This window comes from Pezoporus flaviventris, unplaced genomic scaffold (assembly GCF_033815535.1).
Source record: "Pezoporus flaviventris isolate CSIRO_AGI_PZ_B2104156 unplaced genomic scaffold, CSIRO_AGI_Pfla_v1 ptg000007l, whole genome shotgun sequence".
In the NCBI taxonomy this organism is placed as follows: Eukaryota; Metazoa; Chordata; class Aves; order Psittaciformes; family Psittacidae; genus Pezoporus; species Pezoporus flaviventris.
The window spans coordinates 68,617,087-68,642,517 of NW_026892555.1; the positions used below are offsets into that span (position 1 = coordinate 68,617,087).

Here is a 25,431-nt window from a genome sequence, read left to right on the forward strand (position 1 = left end):
TGAGTCAATTTAAGTCACATATGGCTTGGCTAGGTTGAAAGTGAGAGAAGGTATATCAGTTATCTCAGCTATGAGGTCACAGACATTGCACTTTTGTGGAACTTAATGCCCATAGGTGCTCAGAGGAATGTGAGTATTCATCACTTGAGACAACTGAGTGAAAGTCAACTCCTCTGCTCTCTTGCAAACTGGAATAGAAAAGTAGTTTTCACGTAGTCCAGACAAGAAATGGCAGCTGCCTCCAGCAAGCCATTTGGCTCCAATACCTCAGTTTTAGTGTTTTTTAATTTTGATATAGCAGTGGGGGTTAGATATTGCCTGAGCCAGCTCTTTGGGCTTGGGGCCTGTTCAAACACACAATATAAACCAACCCAGAAAATTGAACTATAAAAGCATAGATTTGCTGGATAGATGTGTGTCAAAAAATGAGGAGTAATCCCGAACAGATATTCTCAAAATGAATTGTCTTATTCTTCTGAAATGATATGATTTCAATAAGATTGCTAGAGTAAAAGGTTTCTACTGAACTTTGAAACATCAGTGTTACAATATTTGTTATTGCTTTGGCATACTCCTTTTTGATCCGTTTCCCTATAGCTTCAATATAGACACAAATCTGTCAGGAATAACGTTTCCTGTACTATTCCTTTGCATTGCATTTTTTGCTCTGTCTTGAAGTATTCAAAATGCATGCATCTAAAATCAATAACAACTTTTAAATGGGTACCAAAACCTGGGGAAAAATCTTGAAATTATCTGTGGACTCCTCTCTTTCTGAAAAATAAAGGTTTGTTTTTTTTCTTAAATAAAAATAAAGACTTTGCAGTCTTTCCCTTTTCAGTTTCGTTAGGGATTAAGATAATGAGCATTAGCATCATAAACCAATAGCAAATTTTACATGTGTACCAAATCCTAGGAAAAAGCTTGACATTATCTGTGGACTTTTCCTATGAAAAATAAAGGTGAGTCTTTGCAGCCTTTTCCTTTGCAATTGCATTAGGGATTACGATAATGAGCACTAGCACTGTAGACTGCAAAATTGTATTAGTTTTGACTAGAGATACAGCATGGAAAAACAAATTAATCAGCAAAGGGAATAATTGCCGAAGCCATGCATTGGAAATACTCAAAGATGATTTTCTTTTTCTTAATTAATTATAATAAACTAACAAGTCTTATTTTTATTTAAATACATAATAAAAAAATAATTAGTTTGTGGATTTGTGTTATCCTCAGATGAGTCCAAGGACAGGATTTGGACTGCAGCTGACAGGTCTCTCTTAGCCTACCACTGCTACTGCTGCTTACAAGTATAAGTTATCTGCATGGGAGCTATTCAGGCTGTACTTCAAACAACATAGCTGAATTGGCAGGCATGCTGATGGAGGTCATATCGTTGCTGGAGCCATACCACTTCCCTTTGCTTTCTTCACTCACTTTATGCTGAGATGAGGCCAGGGGCTTCACTGCTCTCTTATGATAAGTGTGGTTCTTTCCGGAGACTCAGGGGGCGATGGTCTTATCTTTATTTTCTTTGTGGAGTGACATAATTAATAGAGTGTACTCTTAAATAACTTCTAAAATGGAATAAGAGGTTTAGCTTTTCTTTCTGAGGTTTCTATCTGTTCTAAACAAAGTTCTGTTCACAGGGCTTCCAGGGCAGTTGCTTGACCTGAGTTCAGCTGTGTGAGAAGCTGTTAGATCTCTGCCCTCCCCTCTGCTGAATGCCTTTGCCACTCAACAGCTTCTCAATAGGCAATCCCCTGTGGTACTCAGTCATGGAGAAGTACCAAGAGTAAATAAGCAGACAAGCATCAGAAAAGAATGAAATAAATGTGCTTTGTCTCTGGAAAGTATTTAGCTGAGCAGTATTCTGAAAATAAGCTTTAGCATTGCTTAAAAGTCGGTATTTCCAAAAGGATTATTACTTCTTTATTATTCAGGCATTTTGACATATTTTACAGAAAATAACTCAAATGTTGTCACAAAATCATAAAATGGTTTGGGTCCTTAAAGATCATCTAGTTCCAACTCCCCTCCCATGCACAGGGACACCTTCCACTAGACCAGGTTGCTGAAAGCCCCATCCAACTTGGACTTGAACACTTCCAGGTATGGGGCATCCAAAACCGCTCTGGACAGCCCGTTCCAGAGCTCACCACTCTCCCAGTGAAGAATTTCTTCTTAATAGCCATTTTAAATCTACTCTCTTTCAGCTTAAAGCCATTGCCTTTGTCCTACCACTACATGTAAAAAGTCCTTCTCCAGATTTCTTGTTGGCCAATTTTAGGTACTGGAAGGCTGCTATAAGGTCTTCCTGGAGCCTCCTTTTCTCCACACTGAACAAACCCAATTCTCTCAGCCTGTCTTCATACGAGAGGTGCTTCAGTCCCCTGATCATCTTTGCACCCTTCCTCTGGACTTTCTTTGACAGGTCCATGTCCTTCTTATCCAGGTGGGGTCTCACAAAAGCACAGTAGAGGGGCAGGATCACCTCCTTCGACCTGCTGGTCACACTCCTTTTGTTGCAGCCCAGGATACGGTTGGCTTTCTGGGCTGTAAGTACACACTGATGGGTCATGTTAAGCTTCCCATCAACCAACACCCCCAAGTCCTTCTCTTCAGGGCTGCTCTGAATCTCTTCTCTGCCCACCCTGTAGCTGTGGCTGGGATTGCTCTGACCCAGGTGTAGGACCTTTTACTTGGCCTTGTTAAACTTCATGAGGTTTGTACTGTCCCACTTCTCAAGCATGTCAAGGTCCCTCTGGATAGCATCCCTTCCCTTCAGTATGTTGACTGCCCCACATAGCTTGGTGTTGTCGGCAAACTTGCTGATGGTGCATTCAGTCCCACTGTACATGTCGCCAACAAAGATGTTGAACAGTGCCAGTCCCAATACCAACCACTGAGGAATGCCACTTGTTGCTGGTGTCCAACTGGACATCAATCTGTTGGCTGCAACTGTTCGAGTGTAATCATCCAGCCAATTCCTTACCCAACAAGTGGTCCATGCATCAAATCCATGTCTCTTCAATTTAGAGACAAGAACGTCACAAGGGATAGTGTCAAATACTTTGTACAAGTCCAGGTAGATGCATGTCAAAAGGAAAGCAATAGTTTTCTGCCAAACTCACATAACTGTCTCGTAAACTGTCTCAGGTTCACACACTAGTAATAATATAACTGTAGTAGACTTTTTCTTATGGAAGAAAATCTCTAGTTATCAGCCATAGTAGGTGAGTTGCTTTACAGGAGCAGGGAAGTGAAGAGGAGGCTTAGCATTGCATTTTCTGCTATTGTTACTGTCTTCTTGGTAGAAATAGGATTAAAAAGATCTTAACACAAATAACATCATCAGATTTGTCTTGAACTACAGTAAATACATGCTGTGTCAGGCTAATGGTTCTGCCCTTAAGACATCAGAGCTGAGGAATCAAATGCAGATGCAGAAATGCTTATGATACAAGGGAGTTTTCATCCTTCTGTTCCAATCTATAACTGATGGAGAATAAGAGCAATTTTATTAGCTCCGCCCCTCCCACATCACACGGTAATGTTTCCTCCAATAAAGAAATCTCTTAAAGGTGCTGAGGTTGTTTTGCACTTTCAGGGTCCTGGACTGTTGAGGAGTAGAGAGGTGATCTTTTTTGTACTGCTTAGGCACTCTTCTAAACAAATAAATGTTGAGCATGGGCAGAGACTAAAGGCAGCCAGAAAACAGGAAGAATACTAGTGGTGTAAATAGTGGTTTTCATTTTTATTGTGGCATTTTAACAGAAGACAGGAGTAAGACATTGCCAAAGCAACATAAGTCAGGAAAGAGAAGGAAAAGGTAGAGAAAAAGGGAACACGCATGATGGAATTCAGTCTGTCATTAACTTTCACCAAACTCCATCATCACCCTGGCTGAGGCTCCTGATGTTTACAGTAAGCCAGGAATCACACTGAGGAATGAGGAGCAGCATGACAGTTTCAGTACAGCATGGGGATATGAAGATCTGTAGGCTGATGACCTCTTGCTTATAAAGGTAGGTACTACTGCTTTTCTCCCTGCATTGTGTGTGTTTGTTATGAGTGCAAAAGTGTTCTACAGTTTTAGCATGGAACGAAAAAGCAAAGAGAAATTGTATTACAAATTTTGTCTTAGTCATCAACTGCTTTTGCACACAATTGGCAACTGCAGAATATGAACTATTCTACAGTTATGGTCTTTAGCTCAGAAAAACTTGATACTTGAGGATTTATTTGAAAATCTCTTTTTCATAATCATGTTTGCTTATTTTTGAGTTGTCTTTAGGTCAGTGTCAGTCATGTCAGTCACTGGGAAGTTAAGAGTAATGAGGAAAGCCAAGAAATCTAGAGGAGGTTTTGGAGATCTCACAGTGAGAATGGGAGACCCTAAAAAGAGACAGTAAACAGTGACCTTTGCCTCCTTCAGACATCTTGCCTTTCCTTAAAAAGTTCTTCAACTCTTTATTTACATGAGTAAAGCACCTATGAGTATTGTCCTTTGGGAGGAGCAGCTCATTTTGTCCTCTTTTCAGGCACAGCTGGGAAGCGTTGACTTCTCTTTTCCTTCCATACTTACCAACTTTCTCATAATCTAATAGGAAATTTTCATTGAAGATTTGAAAATTGGTGAAGAGAGGTATTCTTTTTCTTCCTGTTGAAGGTGTGAGATAACAAGAATGTACTTCGTGCTGTAGGCTTTTTGAAATGGATTTTTGGAGTGACATTTCCATGAAAATTAAGACCTGTACATTTGTAACTCTGGTCAGATAACTTTAAATCGAGTATATGTAACATATATGTGTGTAAATATTACCTAGTAAAAAATGTTTAGAGATACTTTTCCTAGAAGATGTGAAATCAGTAAGGATTTGGACTTGTCCAGACTGTGCTATTACGATGATTATAGTAAAACTGTTTGTACTCAAAAGTTAATTTGCACTTTTAACCATGAGTTATCTCCCGTTACATATGCAGCTACCAGTGTACATATGATGCACTCTTATTTTAAGACAATTGATTATTTAATTTGCAGCAGCTGTGGAAATGAAGTTGCAATGGTTTGTTGATGATCTTTGCTGAGAGAGAGGATATTCTGTTTACTCAGATAAAACTAGAAGTTTTAAAGCTAAGTGTTAGCTGAATATTACTTTGTCATTTTCATATTGAACTCATATAGTTGAGTCTGAACCTGAACTTTAGCCTGTTCAATGTTTAATGCCTTGAAGATACTTTATTCCCAAAGACTGTTTTTTGGCATTTGAGTATACATTTTAGTTACTCAGGTGACTGTTAAAAAATTCGAGCTTTCTACTTTTGATTACCCACAGTGCTTGATATAAGAAAACAAACAAAATGCTGTTGATCATTGATATGCTATATAAATTGATGCTGTTACATATTAAACATAGTAACTACGTTTCATTCAGGAGAGGTGATAAGTAAACATCTGCTATAACCTTTGGTTACTGAAATGCTAGACTGCCTGTTTGTTTGCATGACTATTGATTTCACAGTTACACAAAGCTTCTGGAGACACACAATTTTCTGCATATCTTTTTCTCAGAACTCCCAGCAGCAGTAGCTGGAAGAGAACAATTCAGTCATGCAAAATAATATTTAACTCATTAAAGCGATACAAGAGAAGGAAAATTCTGGCAAATATCTGGTATGTGACTCTTGTTTTATCTCTAGGTTTAACAGAGTGTTCTCTTCATTGGAAGGGGTGATAAGGACTCACCAGTTAGTTAGCCTGGATGAATGTTTCCCTGCTTGCCACTAATACTAGTTCCAGTACACAGACAGGTGAGGTTTGTGGAGAGGCTTTGGTGGGCTTTTGGTAAACTGGATCTTAATGGACAAGATGATCTGTGCATCTATTAGTCCATTTTAATAGAAATATTTATTCTTACTGGAGATACTCTTTGTAAAACATTGATCAAAATTATATGTACCTGGATGTTTTCTGTTTCATGATTTTGTGTGCATGCAGTCTATAAGTGCTACCTAAGTTTGTGGAAAAACTGTCTTATTTTGTCTAAATATACTTTCAATCATACTGACACCCTTAGTGTTTAAATCTTAAAAAACCCCAAAACTGAAGAAACGAAAAAAAAACAACAAAACACAAAACCAACTCTAAACCAAATTCCACAGATGATTTTAAAAGTATTTCTACCCACAATACTTTTTTTATAGTTAAATCCTTCTTAGATGTCAAAACCTTCACACACAGATGTAATTACTTCTGTCTCTGCAAAGGCCTCACACACTTTAATTTCTTTTTTTGGATGCTTTCCAGTGTTGTCTGAAGAGAAATATGATTTTTCTATGGTTTTGTTAGAATTCTTAAAGGCTATTGTGAAACTGTAATAAATAAAAAAATAAATGTCAGTCTGGCTGTTGTTCACATTTGCCATATTCAGGATGACATATAGTCCCGACTCATGCTGCTTTTTAATGAGAGCTGAAGGTAGCTTCTACCTTGAAGGAAATTCTACTCCAGAGCAAAACTAAAACACTGTTGTATATCTATGCTCAAAGCTCTATACTCATTTTCAATTCTGATAAGGAAGCATGCCCAACTAAGTAGAATAAGACAGATAACTGTGCTGGGGAAATTTTAAACTGGATATTTAGGAAGGGACTTAGGGCATTGGATGCCTAAGCTCCTGTACCAGAGCTACCATGGTTCTCAGGATATTGCACACACCACCACACGTGAAGCAGAGAGCACCTTATCTGTTTGACATAACTTTAGTTTCCCTATGGAATATGCAAATGAAGGATCTATTTCCAAGGACATGTCAGCTATTTTCTCTTAAAATACTCCAGAGCAGAGGACTGATATGCAACAACAATGGAAAAAGAACTAGTAGTTATGTGGCTTGCTTCTGGAGTTTTTAAGGCTGGGTGACTTCAATTTTGGTTGAATTTGGGTTGAATTCAATTAGCAGTAAGTGCAGTTCTTAGATTTTGATCAGGATTGTAGGATACTGTTCACTGCAATGGCCTTAGCAGTCTTCACTACTATGGCTTTAAGTGTTGGAGTTGGTTTTGGGGTAGGTTTTTATTTTGTAATTTTTTTAAAAAATAGGAACATTTTTGTTTCTTATACTCCTGTCACTGGATAATTTATTTTGCATCTAAAATCCTGTTTTTACAAAGCTTTCGTGAGAATATTGTTCAGCCTGGACCAGAGAAGGCTGTGTGGAGACCTCATAGCAGCCTCCCAGTATCTGAAGAGGGCCTACAAGGATGCTGGGGAGGGACTCTTCATTAGGGACTATAGAGATAGGACAAGGGGTAATGGGTTAAAACTTAAACAGGGGAAGTTCAGGATAGATATAAGGAGGAAATTCTTTCCTGTTAGGGTGGTGAGGCACTGGAATGGGTTGCCCAGGGAGGTTGTGAATGCTCCATCCCTGGTGGTGCTCAAGGCCAGGTTGGATGAAGCCTTGGGTGAGATGGTTTAGTGTGAGGTGTCCCTGCCCACAGCAGGGGGGTTGGAACTAGATGTTCTTAAGGTCCTTTCCAACCCTAACTGTTCTATGATTCTATGGTGTGTTTAAGTATTAAACGTTTAATGAAATCCTCCCAAAATACTGTGAATACTGAGATGGCACATGTATTATTTTTTCAGTTGTCAATAGAACATGTCTATTATCCAAGGTAAGAGTACTAAAGAAAGTATCCATTTTGCTTGACATTTTTCATGTTGGTGAAGCACAAAAATAGTCTTAAGCAAAAAAAAAGAAAGAAAACCTTTTTGATACTACTATTTACTTTAAAAATCTTACCCACTCCCCCAAGAGAAAAAAAAAACAAACCCCAAACCATTCTTCCCCCCCCCAAACTCTAAAATCTATACCTGTAATCTTTGCTTACTATCATTACAAAAATAGATACAGGGCGTAAAGGGAGCAGAAATAGAAATGAAAGATATCTTTTTCATTTGGAGAAGGTACACGTAAAAGATGCATGTAAATTTTTAAACATTGGAAGTATCAATTCTACACTTAATTAAATAATTAATATTTTGTATAGAGACTTTCATGAAAAAATTAAAATCAAAACTTTTCATATGCCAGTATATGAAACATTTATGATTCTGAGTAACCCTAGTGCTACAGAGAAATATTAATTCTAGAAGTCAAAATACAGTGTGTAATCTGTTGCATCATACCCACACTTCTCCTGTAGCACAGTCCAGTACAAAATTAGTAAACTGTGTCTGCTATGAAGTTTTACTTCCTATTTTTGTTGATGTATTTTATTTTAATTATGTGAAGCTGTACATTGCAGCTCACATGGTGTTTGAAATTAAATAAGATGTTCTGGTTTTGCCAACACATGAGCATGCTGTTTTTCAAGAGATCTGTTTTGTTGGTGATTAACAACATGCTATTTCTTTAATAACGAAAACAAATTTCAGATTTAGATCTAGTTTTATTTTAGGCAGAATGTGGTAGTGAGGATAGCTGTCAGTCCACCAACAGTCATCTTCAAATAAAAGTTCTTCAAATCGTCCATATTTGGTAAGTGTACCTCCATATGCCTTAACTCTTGGTCAGAAATATTCAAGAATTTCAAAAGACTCCGCCTGCAATGCCATTCAAAATCACAGTTCCCAGACACCTGTGGTCAAAGCAATTACTTACCACCAGTAACTGCAGTGACATACTTGTTTCTAATGTGCAGAATCAATACCAACAGGGCTATTTAATCTAGCGATTCTACCATCTTCATGCAGGAGTCTGCATTTTCAAAAGTCAACTTAGTACAGTGAGTCACTGTGAAGCAAGCACAGTCAGTAATTCTGTTATTCATGTTTGATGAAAAATTCCTTCTTATTAATTCTGTAGGTTGCCTATACCATTGTCTTAATCGCCATGTTACAGTCTCTCTTTTTTTGCTGCATCAATTAGCCAAGTTTAATTACATTCTGTGTAAAAGCTGTTTGTGTCACCTTCAATAAGCATTGCAGCACCTTCCTGTGCCAAACCACCATTTGCTGCATGTTAGGATAGGAGTCCTGTAGTTGAGGCATAGTTGAGTGATTTCTGTCTTTAAATGCAATACTTCTGAATGTATTTCTAAATATCTACATACTGAAATCTAGTTAAGTACATTTCAGTTTTTGTGTGTCCTTTGTTTTGGTATTGTCCCTCCTCACCCCCTCCTCACCCCCTCCTTTATTCTTGACAGCAAGGTAACTAAAGAAAGGCTGTTTTGTGGGCAGACCACTCTCCAACAAAGTATAATCCAGGTTGCTGCAAAACTTTAGCAACGTTTGTTGAGGAGTTTGTAGGAATTTGACATATTCATCTAGGGAAAAGCAGGAGTAGCCCTTTATTTAGACCTTCACACATTCTTCCATCACTTGTACTTCCCTTTGCTGCATACTGGGGCCCTGTAGGGGAACAATACGATAGCATGGGGAAATCAATGCTGGTTTGAATAGCTTTCGTAGTGGCTATTACAGAATTTATTTCTGTATAAAACTTGCATATATACCTCAGGTGCTATTTCCCAGATTTTCTAACCTTTCTGGAAAAGAAAAATAAGCCTGTGAACAAGCTAACAGAATACATAGAAGGGTAAACTTTGAATAATTGTTTCTTAGATTTTTCCTGTTTTGCTTTATATTTTGAAGCCACTTTCCAGACTGTCCAGTGGATAATCAATGTTTCATAAGCTAAAAATTATGCTGTGTTTGTATAACTTTTATAGTAACAATGAAAAATGTAAATAAATTTGTGATAATGTTTTAACTGTACATCTGTGGAATAATAGGTATGAACCTGGCAGCTGTTTGGGGAATTAAATAATTACTGAAGTAATTAGTCAAAGCTATAAATATCTGTGTGATACCTGTTTTGATTTGAATCCATGTGATGTCTCTTTTGAAAAAAACCTAAATTCATGTGACTAAGTGACAAAGACCCAAGATATCCAGAATTAACTGGGTTTTAAAATGCTATGAAAAAACAACAGCTCAATAAAAATGGTCAGATTGCTAAACCAGAAGTAAATTCATAGGAATCTTAAAGGGTTTTAATCTAAAATGGTTAAATAAATCCGGTCATATCATGCTGAGCTATATTCTATGTTTCTTCACAGTTCTTGACTTTGCCAGTGTATAGGGAAAATTTATCAGTTGCCTGAAAGGATGAATGTTCCCTTTTCCTAGTACCATTATGTAAGGTAGAAGGTGTCCCTGCTCATGACAGGGGATTGGAACCAGATGATCTTTAAGGTCCCTTCCAACCCAAACCATTCTATGATTCTATGAAGGCTGAAGGACTGGAAAGTAGATAGCCTAGGGTGCGTGTCACCTGTAACATCTGCAGTGCTGTCAAGCTCTGTACTAAAATGTTTGTCTTTGTGCTTGAGTATGGCCAGGAAAGAGTACAAATATCATCAGACAAGAATTAGGTAGAAAACAAATTTGCTGCTTGCAGTTGGATGTCATTACATTTCTTTGAAATCCTTTGAGGCTGTGTTAAAACAATTAGTATTAGACATGTTAATTCAAATATCTTTGTTTTCCACTGCCTCTATGGCTGGGGGAGATAGGGAGGGAAGTGCTGAAGGAAATAGGTCAGGCTGTTTTTTCACTGATGGCTAGACTGAAATACTTCTGTAAAATAATTGCAGGGACGTTTTTGTGTCATTGCACTATTTACCTTGTTGCAAGGTACTGGGGACAGGTATGCGTTCATCCTGACAAGATTCCTGCTATTATCAACACTTCCTTTTCCATATATTCTTTAGCAAACATGATTAATTTCTGTCCCAAAGGGTGCTTTTCTTGGTTTTATTTAATGCTTGTGGACCTTTTTTATTTTCTGTCTTTAGGACAGTGTTAATACTATATTAGTATCATCAAGCTGAAATCCAAAGCAGTCTAAAATTATATTAAACGGAGTTCAGTCTCCAGAAACCTTTTGTGACCTTTCCTATACAGTCATTCATACCCAAAAAACAAATTTATGCAAACGTTTTTTGGTCATGCTGCATGCAAAAAAGGAGTGAAAACTGAGTGAAATTACTGGTAAAGAAAAAGGAGATAAAACAGTGAGTCAGTCATCTGATCAAGAAACATATCACAAAACTAGATTATGGGTTTAGATGCTAAGATGAAGTTTCTAATGGATGTTAACCTCTTCAGGGTCATGCAAATCTTGAAAACATGTTTATTTTCATTAAAATAAATATAGACGGAATAATGTAAATCTGACTCTTTTTTTTTGTAGGTTTTGTTTTGTTTTTAATTTGCATGATCAATTGTAATATCAAAGTAATTTTATGGAATACCTAAAGTGTTTTAAAAGTATGTTTGTCATGTGTGCCTTAATTACATTTTGTGTATAAAATTTAATTCACACACAGTACAAAATACAAGGTATTTTAGTGCCTCCTCTCATCCTGCAACGTATCTTCTTCTCTGTCTGCTGCTTTTGCCTTCTGCTTCAAACTGCCCTTGCAAACAAACCTACATCCATTCTTCCTGTGTCACTGTAAAACAGACAGAAACAACCACAGTTAACCACGATCAATTGCCTCCCTCAGAAATTCTTAGGCTGTGTTAGCCCTTTGTCTAGCTATTGCGTTTTCATTTAAAATTAGGTTCTTTTAATTATGTAATAGCAGTTAATGGTTGTACCCGATGATTTTACAGGTCTTTTCCAACACAAATGACTGTACAGTTGCAGGATTCTATGATTTTTTTGAATGTGGCTTAATCTCTGACACAAATAGAGCAGTCTTGACAGTATTTGTGGCAAGATAATGTATGAATCAATATAAATGAAAAAAAACCCACATGCTGCATATATAGATATTTAACTTTTATGCTTTCAACTGTCATAGGTATTACCTAACAGTAAGAAAATTAACAAAAAAAAAGGCAAATTTTTTTCCACAATTGATAATAAAGGTATTGATTTTATATCCTGCACAGCTCTCAAAATTACATTTTTATCTTTTCTAAGAAGCAGACTGATTATGGCTGTGCCTAAGGCAGCTATTGTGAAACAGTTGTATGTTCTCTTTCCTGTGTCATACTTACAATTTATAGACTCTGTTATTTGAAATTTACACCAGATTTCAAATTGAGGCTTCTCATCCTAAACATCCACAGGTCAACAGATGTTCTGAAGCAATCTGTTGGAACAATATCTAGAATTTTTCTTGAAAAAAAAAAAAAAAAAAGCTGATAGCACCTGATATCTGCATTTCTTCCATGTTTCTGATCACCTTCTTGAGATTAAAAAAATACCTTTAATTTGACTTTTTTCTTGTTTTATTTCCCTGATTGGCTAAACACGAGACAAGACTCCTTTCTAAAGCACTGGAGCAGAAAGATGTTTGGAAAAAGTTCAGCAATTTTTTTGGGCAGCGTCTTCAGGTAATTGCTTTTCCCAAAAGATGCACTGTTAAGAGTACCACTGGCTGCTTCTCTGTAAAAGGCTTGGAAAGGCAAACATCCTAAGAGGAATGAGAAAAGGAGGCCTGCTTGCCTTCTAACAAAATTCTGAATTCATCTCCTGAATTTTTCTCACTTGGTTGACATTAAGAGTTTCCTTGCCTTGCATGTTCTTCAGTTCTTTTTTTTCCTTATTGCTCACTCTGTGATGTATAAGTCCTTCCTTTCTTCTCCCCTACTTGGTCTCAGTGGACAATTAAATGTTTAGTGTAGCTTTGGGGAAAAAAGTCTTATCTGGAAGCAAGAATCCTCGTAATTTATGACAACTGTCAAAACTTCAGGCACAGTGGTTTTAAAAGTCTTTGCTGATGAAAGCTCTCACTTACAGTAAGGTCTGACCTGTGTGAGTGGTACAGCGCGTTTTTGAGCTTTGCTTCCATGCCTGGGTGGTACTGCAAATCAGAGGCTTCTGAGTATAGGTATGATGACTTGTGCCGAGGGACTAGGCTTGCACCATTTATGGACAAATTCTGGCTTACTGCAAAATGTTAAACCTCATAGAATTCCAGACAAAAAGTATTTCTGTGACATCAATTGTCATATTAAGAAACTGAACACCTTTTTTTGAACTTCTTTTTTTTTTTTTAATAAGGACTTACTTTTGCACATAATTTATGGCTGTTGTAAGATGTTAGGTAGGACACATGCCTAGATATTTGTGGTCAAAGCTAGATGTGTTCATCTCATATCAATGGGATGATAGGAACAGTGTGAGGGCCACGCCTTATTGCTTTACTCTGTAATTCCTCACTTGCCTGAGCCAGAGTCTACTGTAGTGGAATGACTGGATCACTGCAGCCATGGGTATTTAGAACTGTGAGGTGAAGATGATTCTTTGCCATAAATACAGTTAAATGGATGAGGAAAAGTACTTTGTTTTTTGATAGGTGTTTCTTCTTGCTACACTTCCAGTGGGGATGTGTTGCTAGTTTAATGATGGATTGTGCTTCAAGCCACCTGTCAGTGAACAGATGCGCAGGGAATTCACTCAATTTTATTTCTAAAGCTGAAACTCCGTTTTTCTTGTCCTCAAACATTTCATGATTGCAGTCGGCAGCCCCTAGGAATTCTGGAATTAGGAATGGATACTTTAGTAGCTTTGGTGCAGTTCTAGTTGCTGTTTCCCTAAATATTCTGTACTAAGCAGTTTGTACTATTTTTAATACATTTAATGCATTTTAATGCAGTTTTCTGCCATGGCCTTCAGATCTAATCTTAAAAGCTTCCTCTTAAATGTTGACATTGGAAAGAAGTTACTGTACTGGTGGTCCTGGTACAGGTGGCTACAATTTCTCTGCTCCTATTTATGTTCCAATGCATGGCTAAATTCCAGTTTTTAAATGCAGTCTGTAAAGTAAATTTGGTCTTGATTTCAGAATCCATTTAAAGTGAAAGATACATACAGTGAATTAGATATCAGACCTTAAAATATTCACCGTGAAAGCTGCCTGACTTCTTCATGTTTGGATGTTAATGTCAAGGGTAAAAAAAGCCCAACAAAACAGTATGGTGTCCCACTGAAGAATGACTCAGGACTTTCACCGAGAGTCATAAGACAGCCATGAATTTCCCCATCTGTTTTATCTATTGGGCCTCAAACAAAGGAGGACGTGACAAGATTCTGACAAGAACTTCATGGTTAGAGAATTCACCTGTAATTTAGGATTCAAATCATAAAATCCCACATGTGCTTGAGGGGACTTGAGGACTGGGTCATGTCTTTCACTACAGTGTCCTAAATTCCAAATAATGGGACACTTAATGGTTGGCATTCTCTCAACATCTACTGCTGAAGTCATTACAGGTCACATGAAAAAAAATTGCATATTTATTTTAGAGTGAAAATAGAATGGGTATTTTGGTGGAAAGGTTATGTGGGAAGCTTATTCAATAACGGGGGAGAGTTTGCTTCTGTTTTATGTTTCAGTTAATTTTAAACGTTTCAATAGAAAACATAGTAAAAGCAACTGATAAGATGGAAGAATCCATCTCGATCCCCAGAATAATTTATAGCTGTGTGACTGGGCTTGAATGTTGGAAAAATGACCCGTCAGGAAAGAGAAAGATTTAAAAGTAACTCAGATCAGTGGAAATTGTTTTAGCCACTAGGGCATTATGCCAGACAATAACCCACAGCAATCAAATTGGTTCGTGTACCTTGAGCAGTGATGCTTTCCTGAACTGGCGTCTTTCTTTGATCTTAAAAATGCTCTGCGCATACATAAAATATTTCATGATAGCCATAAGGAATCTTAGTTCTTTAAATCATTTTGGTTTAGTGCAAAATTATTGATCCCAAGCTAGGAAATAAGGATAGAGCTGTGTTTCCTCTTTTCCTTTACTTCCTCCTTCCATGTTGTTGAAAATATTTTGAGCTAGACAAACAGCTGCACTGAGCCCCTAATGGCTGAATGCACAAAGCAGCCTCATCCAGGCACACAAGTTGTCAGGACAAGATAGGATGAGTTCCAGACACTGAAGCTCTTATAAGTGTCAAACTCCTGATAAGTGATTTCAGTGCCTGATCCTGCTGCATATGAAGTGACGCTTTAATTTGCAATTGAATGACAAAGTCCTCAAGTCATCCTTATCTCTCGAGTAATTGAAGTAAGACTGCAGTGTAGAAACTCATTATGATTATTCTGTGTCATTTTTCAACTTTGGAAAGGAATTTTTATCATTACATTGCTCTCTGGCATATTTTTATTAGCACTGAGCTGCAAAATGAGGCTCACACCTAGATTATATGCTTATATTTACAGATGAAATTGAAGATTAAAAAGAGAATGCATATTGCATCTGTGCTAATTCTTCAGAGCCTCTCTGCCTTTGATCTTTGCACTTTACAATAGTTTCTTTCAAACTCTTGTGAGAAAATAAAATATAACCATTTTTTGTGTTATTTGTTGCTGTCCATACTAGAGCAAGAGATGGTTTTATAGTTATTTTACGAGTGAAGATTGATCTAATGAAACAATTAGAGTAAGTTAAGATAAAATCCAATATCAGAAACTTCAAAATGGGAGACAAAATATTTTCTACTGTCTGATGTGCTTCTCTCTGTATCCTGGAGCTGGAGAATGGTAATTTTTGGAGCACTTTCTGCCCTGTTAGAACTTGAAAGCAGAGCTGGAAGCCTTTCAAGAGATGTTTTTCTCTCTTTTGGGAGTTTGCAGAAGGGGCACTGGACACTGAGTAGATTAGGAACTAGCTGGCAGCTGTTACCAAATCATCTGCATATGCAGTGGGCTAGATCCACTGATAGTCTATGAGTACTTTATTTCCCTTTGCCTAAGAGAGGGAGCATTGCTCTTTTTTTCCCTACAGTGCTGAGAAAGTAAGACGTACCAGCATGTTCTCTGCATTATTTGTGATGCCATTTAACAAATTACCTTAGGAATATAGCACACAGAGAAATAAGACTCACAAGGAATGAGGAGAAAGGTGAAAAAGCATCAGGGCCAGGAGGGTTCTGATGTCTTTCTTCTGTAATGGAGGTATAATGGTGATGCTCCATGTCCTGATGCTCCTCAAGTCTCATCCTGTGGTTGGATGCATCAAAGGATGAGTTTAAATAAGAACCTGTTGGCAATGGAAGCACATAAACCACTATGAGTCTCTGGATTGTGAGCTGCAAAACAAGTGGAACAGATCCCAAGCTGAGCTCTGTAGCTCTGGGATGGAAAAAAAAAGGATAAATTGGCTCTAAGCTGACCTCTTATTTTTTATCTCTTTCTAGAACTGGCCATTGTCCTATCTCTTGCACAAGATGTTTATGCTGGCCTCAGCTCTGAGATTGCTGAATCCCATATATGTGCCAGGTGAGCCCTCTTTCCCTTTGCTGGAATTTTTCCTTGTGGGAAAAACAATAGTAGGTCTTTACTTTAGTTATAGTGATAAATTTTGTACAGAAATTAGTGTCCTGACTTTTTGCTGCTACTTACAACTACCTATGATCAATTTACAGCACACTGTATTGCTTTCTGACCTTAAGGGTGTCATAATGCAGCTTCTCCACATTTCTTAGAAGATTTGGTCTGCAAGTCATCCCCTATTCCTGGATTCTGGAGTGTATAAGAAAGAGTTGTTTTGGTTGCTGTTGAGACTGGGGTTTTCTCCTTTGCAGGAGCTTCTTTCTGGCTGAATGCAATATTTTCACGTCTGAGCTCTATTTGCCCTGGAACACGAAAGAATGAACCTTAGCTGTCCTGTCTGTGACCCCTCCCAGCTTCTTGTGCACCCTCAAGCTGCTCAGTGGTGGGGTGGTGTGAAGAACAGAAAAGGCCTTGGTTCTGTGTAAGCACTGCCCAGCAATAATGAAAACACCCCTGTGTTATCAACACTGTTTCCAGCACAAATCCAAAACATAGCGCCATATTAGCTGCTATGAAGAAAATTAACTTTACCCAGCAAAACCATCATAAAACCAGATGACCCATGCAATTATATGCTTAAGTTTGGAGAACGTGTTGCACAAATCTTTAGCTCATGACTATAGGGCAGAGATAAATGTCAGCAACATCAAATGATGGAAATGAATCTAGTGAGAAATTAACTTAGAAGTTGCCACTGTTGTAATGTCTTGTTCCCAAGGTAAATGGGACAGAAGACAGAGCCTCTCCCTTCTGCAGCAATGATAATGTTAAAAGGCTGATTATCTGTCCTCAGATCAGCTCTTTTGGGGAAAGACCATGTTCTCCATGACTATCTGGTGCTGTTTTCTGGCATGACAGAGGGTCATTCTGACCTAGGTACACCCACTGCTGACAAAGTTAATAAAGCAGCTGAAGTTTATGACTTGGTATTACTTTATTTTTGGGAAGTCTTTGCCTCCAGAGGCACTGATTTGGGTTGAATTTGTAGGACATGGCCCAAGTTAGTGAGCAAAACTTCAGGGATTTGGCCTAATTACAAAGGTGTTTTCAGCCTGGGTGCTCTAAATGAAGCTCTGCTAGAGCATACTTCTTGCAGGGGATTCCCTGGGAGACTCTATCCCTGTGCAAGTCATCCACATTATATGCCTTAGAATGAACAATCTGACCACTTTTACAAATATGCTATAAAGAGAGCTGAATGTGACTGGGGATTGTTATACCTCCTCTGAGCAGAAAGACAGTTTATACATCCTACCGGAATTTGTTACAAAGTGGCACAACAACATGCGGAGACTGCAGAAGGAGAGCACATAGCAACTGGTCCTTTGGATAACAAGTTTCTCCCATTTTGCATCATCAAAAATGAATAGGATGGCTGGACAGCACTGAACTCCAGCCAGCCCCTACCTTACTCTTGTTCAGTTTTAAAACAGTTACCTTCATGCTCCATCACATTCCCCCTTTCAGCATCTCAGAAACATCTGCAACCTGTTTTATTGCCGTTTTCCAAATCTCCTTAGAGCACTGCCTTTCCCAATGCCTGTATAACATGATGATGGTTAAGCTTCTACTGTGCTGATAGCTCCAACTATCATCTTAACTGACAGCACTACTTGCATTTCCCATCTGACTATATCTGCCAGTTGTAGATTACACTCTTTAACTCAGTGATAATTATTTTTTGTCCTGTGTTCGGAGAACTTCTCCAGCCAACAATAAGATGCTGTAGTGATAGAAATACTTTGGTGCTTGAGATACACCAGATTCAGCTTGTTTTGAACACCAAGAAGAATTAGAGTTAAGCAAGTACAAATGCAGTCAAAACATCATTTGTTTTAAATGCATTTAGGCAGAAATATAATGCGAGCAATTAGTTCCAAAGACACAAAGATAAAAGAAATTTTACCTGTTTAATAAAACGTTTTAGAATAGTGATAAGAAATATTCAATCTCCGTATATTTTTCTAAATTTCAGGAAAAGAAATCAAACAATATAATTAAACCCAATATTTTACCCAATTGCAAAAATGGCATATTCCAGAAACCAGGCTTTGTAATATCAGCCTGTGCTACTCAGATGCTGAATTATACCCTCCCTTGCAGCAGGCAGAGCCCCAAGAAGTTAGGCAGGCTGACCTCCTTCAGCAAGAGACTAGCTGTGCATCTCCAAGAAGGAATGTATCTTCTGGCAAGAAGAGCAAATTCTATTCTCTGGTGAAACTATAACTGATTTCTCAGTTTGCAGGAACAACAAAGTGCCTCAAGTACCTTTTACACAATAAATATTACAGAATTACAGTAACAAATTCTGATGACTGCAACAAAAAAGAGGAAAGCTTACAATCAAAACTGCAAAGAAAGAGTTTCAGTGAAAATAAAGTATATGCTCCTGTAGTACAGAATGGGTCTGTAGGCATGCTTACGTTCAAAATGCAATAGACAGTGACATAGATTTCAATAAAATTTAAGTTACCCTATCTAGTTTTCTATTTTCTCAATGTGCAAAAAAGGAGTATGTGTACAAAGTATGAGAGCCTGGTCTGATTTACAGCAGTGTAAGTTAAAAAGGATCCCAGACCAAGTCCGAAACAACATAGGAATCATAGAATTTCTCCAAAGAAAAATGTCTTCAGGGTTGCAGTTAATAATAGCTAAACATCAGAGCAATTATTTAAACCATAGTCAAGCTTAGACATCAGTTTAGATCTTGGTCACTCTCTACTACACACTCATAAAATACACACTCAGAAACAGTCACTAGTCCAAAAAGAAAAAGGGAGACCATTGGTGAGGTGGCTGGCTGAAGGTGTGCCAGCACAGCCTGATACTGCAGAGCTGGGAGTAAGCCCCAGGACAGCCTAGGACCTGGCTAATGTGCTTGCTGCTGCAGTTTGCCAACCCCAGCTTTGTTATATCACAGCTTTCTACTTTCAGCTGAAAATCACAGAAAATCAAGAGTTTTCTAGCTTTCCTGCTAGTATTCCCAGCTGGAAATAGTATTCTCTGTTTTTTATTTTTTTTCTCTTTTAAAAGCATTATTTTGATATTTTTTTTCTTTCAAGAGTAGCTGGCTTTTGGAAGTACAGAGTTTTGCAGCAATAACAAATAACCAGAAGAATATCAGTTAAAACAACATTTCTGACCCTTCAGAAAAGTTTGGTTCAGGTGTTTAATGCAAGGCCCAGCGGAAACCCTGCTGCTTGTACACACATGACACACATTTTGAGCACAGATGGCTGCATGTTTTCCTGCATAGCTGTACTGCCATAAGTAACCCTTTCCATAATGTTGTAAGAGGCAGGAAGAGAAAGACTGGACATAGTCCTAAAATATAACCTACTCCATTTATTTCAATGCCTTCAGGGAACGATTTCTTCAGTGGGCATAAGAGAGAGAGGAGTAGTTCCTTTCTCTTACATGGAAGTTCTTTCCACTTCACCTTTCCCCCGAACAGTAAATCCCAGCAATACCAATGATTAAAAAGGCGATATGAACAGATGGACTTTTCTAATTGCTGTCCTGCTGCAGCTTATTAAAATAGTAAGACACTTTATTTATGTAGCACCTGCCTATGAAATCATCCTAGACTTTAAACACAGAGAAAAGTAGATGATAAAAATAAATATGCACAAGAGGAAAACAGAAATCATTAAACATAACTCAAAATATTAAACACAACCAGTGTGCCTTGAAAGCCGCACTATGATTAAAATAATCCCATAAAGCTAACTTCCTAAAAAAGCCTTTTCCAAGTACCTTTTCAAGTCCCAGGAGAAAAACCTTATCCAGTGCACCAAAGACACAAGAACAAACATACAGACACTTGTCAGCTTTTGCAGTGTTAACGCAACACATTTTTAAGCTCTCAGAGGAAAAGACCCTGTGACTGTTATTTACATTACTTTAGTGCCTAGGAGGTAGGAGCAGCCAGGGCTAGATCTCCATTAAACTAACCACTGTGCTCATATAACACACAGCAAGAGGCAAGGAACAAGCCCCATGCTGGGAGGGAACCACTCCTGCCATCCCACCAAGTCTTTTGCCTGAACAGTGGCAGCTCGCAACTTCACATCCAGAAGTCCTTCCTTTCATTTCATTAATGGGGAACCTTTTCTCACAGTCAGAAATGGCTATTGCAAAGAGTAAAAACCCATGTCACAGGTAATTTGCAAGCCCTATAAAGGTGGAAGGGAAGGGAAACCAGAGAGACAGGAGGTTACTTTCACAAATTCAGTCTCCAAGGCAGTGCCAAAGATAGAAATAAAAGTGAAATCCCCCATGCCTAAGCTTAAATCTCTCTTCCTGGCACCTGACAAGAGCTATGACAGCTGATTGTAAATATGAGAGCACAACTTGGGAATCAAGCTGATACTAAACTACTTGACCCATGAGGAAAATCTTGATGTAACACATAATTGTAGTGGTAGCCAAAAAAGTGAATCCAGAGAAGAATTTCATATTCCCTTCTCAGGCTGCATAATTGTAATTCTATGATTCCACCCTATAATAATTACTGCATTTTGGACAAGATGGCCTGAAGTAGTTCAGGAAAACCATGTTGTTACAGTCTGACCTTGAGCTCATTCAAATGAGCATCCTATGAATATACAACATAAAAAGTGACAGCCAAGCAGTCTTCTTGAGAGGGGAAACCCCAGATGTGGACACAAAGCTCACTGAGATTAAATCTTGGTCCTTTTGAAGTCATCAGTATTTTCTTTCTCTATATTTTCCATAACATCATCTCCTACACAGGAAACAGCCTGGATTTCTCCTGTAGACTGGATAGTAGATCTTGTGCTGTACAGAAGTCACTTAGAGGCAAGCAGTCAGCTGAGGAGGCACCTTCATCGCCCAGCCCCATTGTCAACACAGGCAGGTGTGCAACAGCACAGAATGTTGAAGCACTGGTATAGGTCCAATTGCCTCTTTTAGAAGCCCCTTAAAATATAACTGAGAACATTAAGTATTGCAGCTAATTAAATAGAAATAGGTTTCTGGATACATTATCACACAAAAAGCAAAATGATTTCTTCTTACATTATGTATTATTGAAAATTTATGTATGTTTCTGGCCTATACCAAGCATCTATTGAAAACTAATTGCCTCAAGTTCCTTCCCCAGTCCTTCCACTGGCCAAACCCGTCACTTCTGAATGACCCAGCTTTTGACAACACAAGTGGAACCTGGGGAATTACAGACCAGTCAGTCTCACCTCTGTGCCACGTAAAAACTCTGAGCAGATTCTCCTGGAAGGCATGCTAAGGAACATGAAAAACAACAAGGTGCTTGGTGACAGCCAGCATGGCTTCACTAAGGGGAAATCCTGCCTGACCAATTTGGTGGCCTTCTATGATGGGGCTACAGACCTGATGGACAGCAGTAGAGCAGTTGATGTCATCTACCTGGACTTGAGCAAAGCATTCGACACTGTCCCACACAACATCCTTGTCTCTAAATTAGAGACATCAATTTGATGGATGGACCACTCAGTGGATAAAGAACTGGCTGGATGACCACATGCAAAGAGTTGTGGTCAATGGCTCAATGTCCGGCTGGAGACCAGTAACAAGTGGTGTCCTTCAGGGATCGGTGTTGGGACCGGTCTTGTTCAACATCTTTGTCACTGACATGGACAGTGGGATTGAGTGCGCCCTCAACAAGTTTGCCGATGACACCAAGCTGTGTGGTTCGGTTGATACGCTGGAGGGAAGGAATGCCATCCAGAGGGACCTCGACACACTTGTGAGGTGAGCTGATGCCAACCTCATGAAGTTTAACCATGGCAAGTGCAAGGTCCTACACCTGGGTCAGAGCAATCCCAGGCACAGCTACAGGTTGGGCAGAGAAGAGATTCAGAGCAGCCCTGAAGAGAAGGACTTGGGGGTGTTGGTTGATGAGAAAATGAACTTGAGCAGGCAGTGTGCGCTCGCAGCCCAGAAAGCCAACTGTATCCTGGGCTGCATCAAAAGGAGCATGACCAACAGGTCGAAGGAGGTGATCCTGCCCCTCTGCTCTCGTGAGACCTCACTTGGAGTATCTTGTGCAGTTCTGGTGTCCTCAACATAAAAAGGACATGGAACTGTTGGAACAAGTCCAGAGAAGGGCCAGGAGGATGATGAGGGGACTGGAGCACCTCCCATATGAAGACAGGCTGAGGAAGTTGGGGCTGTTCAGCCTGGAGAAGAGAAGGCTGCGTGGAGACCTCATAGCAGCCTTCCAGTATCTGAAGGGGGGCCTATAGGGATGCTGGGAAGGGACTCTTCATTACAGACTGTAGCAACAGGACAAGGGGTAACAGCTTAAAACTTAAACAGGGGAAGTTTAGATTGGATATAAGGAAGAAATTCTTTCCTGTTAAGGTGGTGAGGCACTAGAATGGGTTGCCCAGGGAGGTTGTGAATGCTCCATCCCTGGCGGTGTTCAAAGCCAAGTTGGATGAAGCCTTGGGTGAGATTATTTAGTGTGAAGTGTACCTGCCCATGGCAGAGGGGCTGGAACTAGATGATCTTAAGGTCCTTTCCACCCCTAATTATTCTATGATTCTAAATGAATAGAACTGCAACTTGTCATTCCCAGTCCTGTGGTAAAGCAAATGAGTGGAAGATCGCTGCCTAGTATCAACAGTATGAGGGGCCAAATTTTAGCAAGACATCTTTAAATGTCAGTGCTGGGGTAAAAAATGAAATGTATTGACGCTACCAGTGACCCTATGATCTCTATCCAGAGCTGAAGCAGGGCCTCATGAGAGCTCCCTGACAGATTTAGGCATCTCTAACTTGCTCTGATGAGGAACACTCCAGAACAAACATGATGAGAGCAGAACCACTCAGTGGCAGCACTGATGCCTGGTGAAATCACCATACCAGAGGCAACTGAAGTCTGAAAATACTGACAAGGGCTCTTCTGACCTTCTGTGATAAGAAAGCCATTACTGAGTGACAAGTGGAGTCTATGACTTGACTGAAGCTGGATTGAAATTCTCAGTATAAATCAATGCTCCTTATACACAAACACGAATCTGGAGACACAGCAAGGCACCTGTATTTCACCAGTTTTGCAGCTTTCAGATCACTATCCCTGAGTGAAACAGAGTTCATAAAAGTGAACAAATTGGTCAAGTTCTATGTATTATACCTCCACTGGCATGTTTGATTTTTAAAATCCACATCTTTTCAGAAATAATTTTGTAATTTGAGGCAACAGTTCCTTGCTGTTTATACTACCATAGCAATTAGTATGCATGAGGCAGCTCACAGCCTCAGAAACATATGAAAAGATGGATAAAAAATAGAAATAAATATAGAAAAAAGACAGTGAAAATCAATTAGGAAAAGAAGTGTTCTGTAGCCTCATCAAAACATCAGAGGAGCTGTGAAAGAGAAGATAGTGGTGAAGCAGTAGAAATGGAGTGGAAAGTTGTTGTTACACACCTGTGATGTATATAGCTAAGTTAGTTTAATGTACATAATTTGATTTCTACACTTTCAAGCTTCCTTGAGTGTATTCTGTGGAAAATGGTTATTTTGTAGCAGCAAGGCATCTTACGGGTGTCCTCGTTTAAGCCCAGATGGCAACTCAGAACCATGCAGCTTCCTTCCTTCCTTCCTTCCATTCTTTTTTTCCCCTTCCTTCCTTCCTTTCTTTTTCTTTCTTTTTTCTTTTGTTTCTTTCTTTTTTTCTTTCCTTTCTTTCTTTCTTTTCTTTCTTTTTTCTTTTGTTTCTTTCTTTTTTCTTTCCTTTCTTTCTTTCTTTTTCTTTTTCTTTCTTTCTTTCCTTTCTTTCTTTTATTTTCTTTCTTCTTTCTTTCTTTCCTTTCTTCTTTCTTTCTTTCTCTTTCTTTGCCTTTCTTTCTTCTTTCTTTCTTTTTCTCTTTCTTTCTTTCTTTCTTTCTTTCTTTTTTCTTTTCTTTCTTTCTTTTTCTTTCTTTTTTCTTTTGCCTTTCTTTCTTTCCTTTTTCTTTCTTTTTTTCTTTTCTTTCTTTCTTTCTTTCTTTCTCTTTCTCCCTTCCCTTCCCTTCCCTTCCCTTCCCTTCCCTTCCCTTCCCTTCCCTTCCCTTCCCTTCCCTTCCCTTCCCTTCCCTTCCCTTCCCTTCCCTTCCCTTCCCTTCCCTTTTTTCTCTTGATCAAAACTAAAACTCATTTAGTTTGAAAGGGAGGGCTTATTGCTGTGACTGGAAAAACAATGTTGTGTGTTAGATCTTTCCCTGGGCACCTTTACACATAAGGCTCATCTAGCATTATTCAGCATGTCACAGGGACAAACAGTTACTTCCAGATAACAATCTGCCATGTTCTTCTCACAAACAGTATTGTGTTTTGGAGGCTTTGGAAGCCAAATTTAGCAGTATTCCAGAGTATGTTTAACAAAATGTAACTATAGCAACTAAACCTTCACCACCAGATGATAACACAATTTGGTTTTAAATGAAACAAAAAACTCCCACAAAACATCTCCCCCTCTTGGTCCAACACTTACACATGCTACACAGCATATTGTCTACAAGCTGGCTACCTGCATTATTAGATATTTAGATTTAAAAATACACCTGAACAAGGCAAATAGGTGTTGTTACTTAGAAGAAAAGGAGTGTTGTGGCTTTTCATAGAACCTATGCCTCACCAGCTTTATGTGTGTCACTGCAGTGGCCGTTCTGCTTGCGATTGCTTTTTATTTTGTATTTCCCAGGTGCCACACGGTGGTGCTCCTGACTCCCCATCACTCAGAGGCCTGAGAGGAATTACAGTGTTTGTATCAAAACTGGTTTGGGAGAGAAGGCTAGCACTCAGCTCTGCAATGAAGGTGAGTCATGCTATGGGACGAGGGAAGTACTTTTCACCCAGGACTTGGCTACTAAGTTAGATATGGGAAGAAAGAGTTGAATAGTGACAGCTGGTAAAAATCCTCAGTATTATGCATGTATGCACACATATACACACATTCAACCTCTTTTACACTTGATTACTATGTGAATTTTGGATGTCAGCTTTCTTTTTGGTAGCTACCACGCCTTCCCATTTTCTCTCTTTGATCACGAGAAGATTCATGTAGGCTCA

General features: G+C 38.8%; 1 long non-coding RNA gene across 2 annotated transcripts; it reads left to right on the plus strand.

Moving 5' to 3' along the window:
- The first annotated feature begins 5,574 nt into the window (after positions 1-5,574).
- LOC133266397 (uncharacterized) lies at positions 5,575-25,166 on the plus strand. 2 transcript variants are annotated; one of them, XR_009742368.1, is made up of 3 exons: positions 5,575-5,814; positions 16,239-16,320; positions 25,064-25,166. It is a non-coding gene; the product is annotated as an uncharacterized LOC133266397 (long non-coding RNA). The 2 variants fall into 2 exon arrangements; XR_009742367.1 differs by lacking the exon at positions 5,575-5,814 and adding an exon at positions 12,337-12,421.
- The last annotated feature ends 265 nt before the right edge of the window (positions 25,167-25,431 follow it).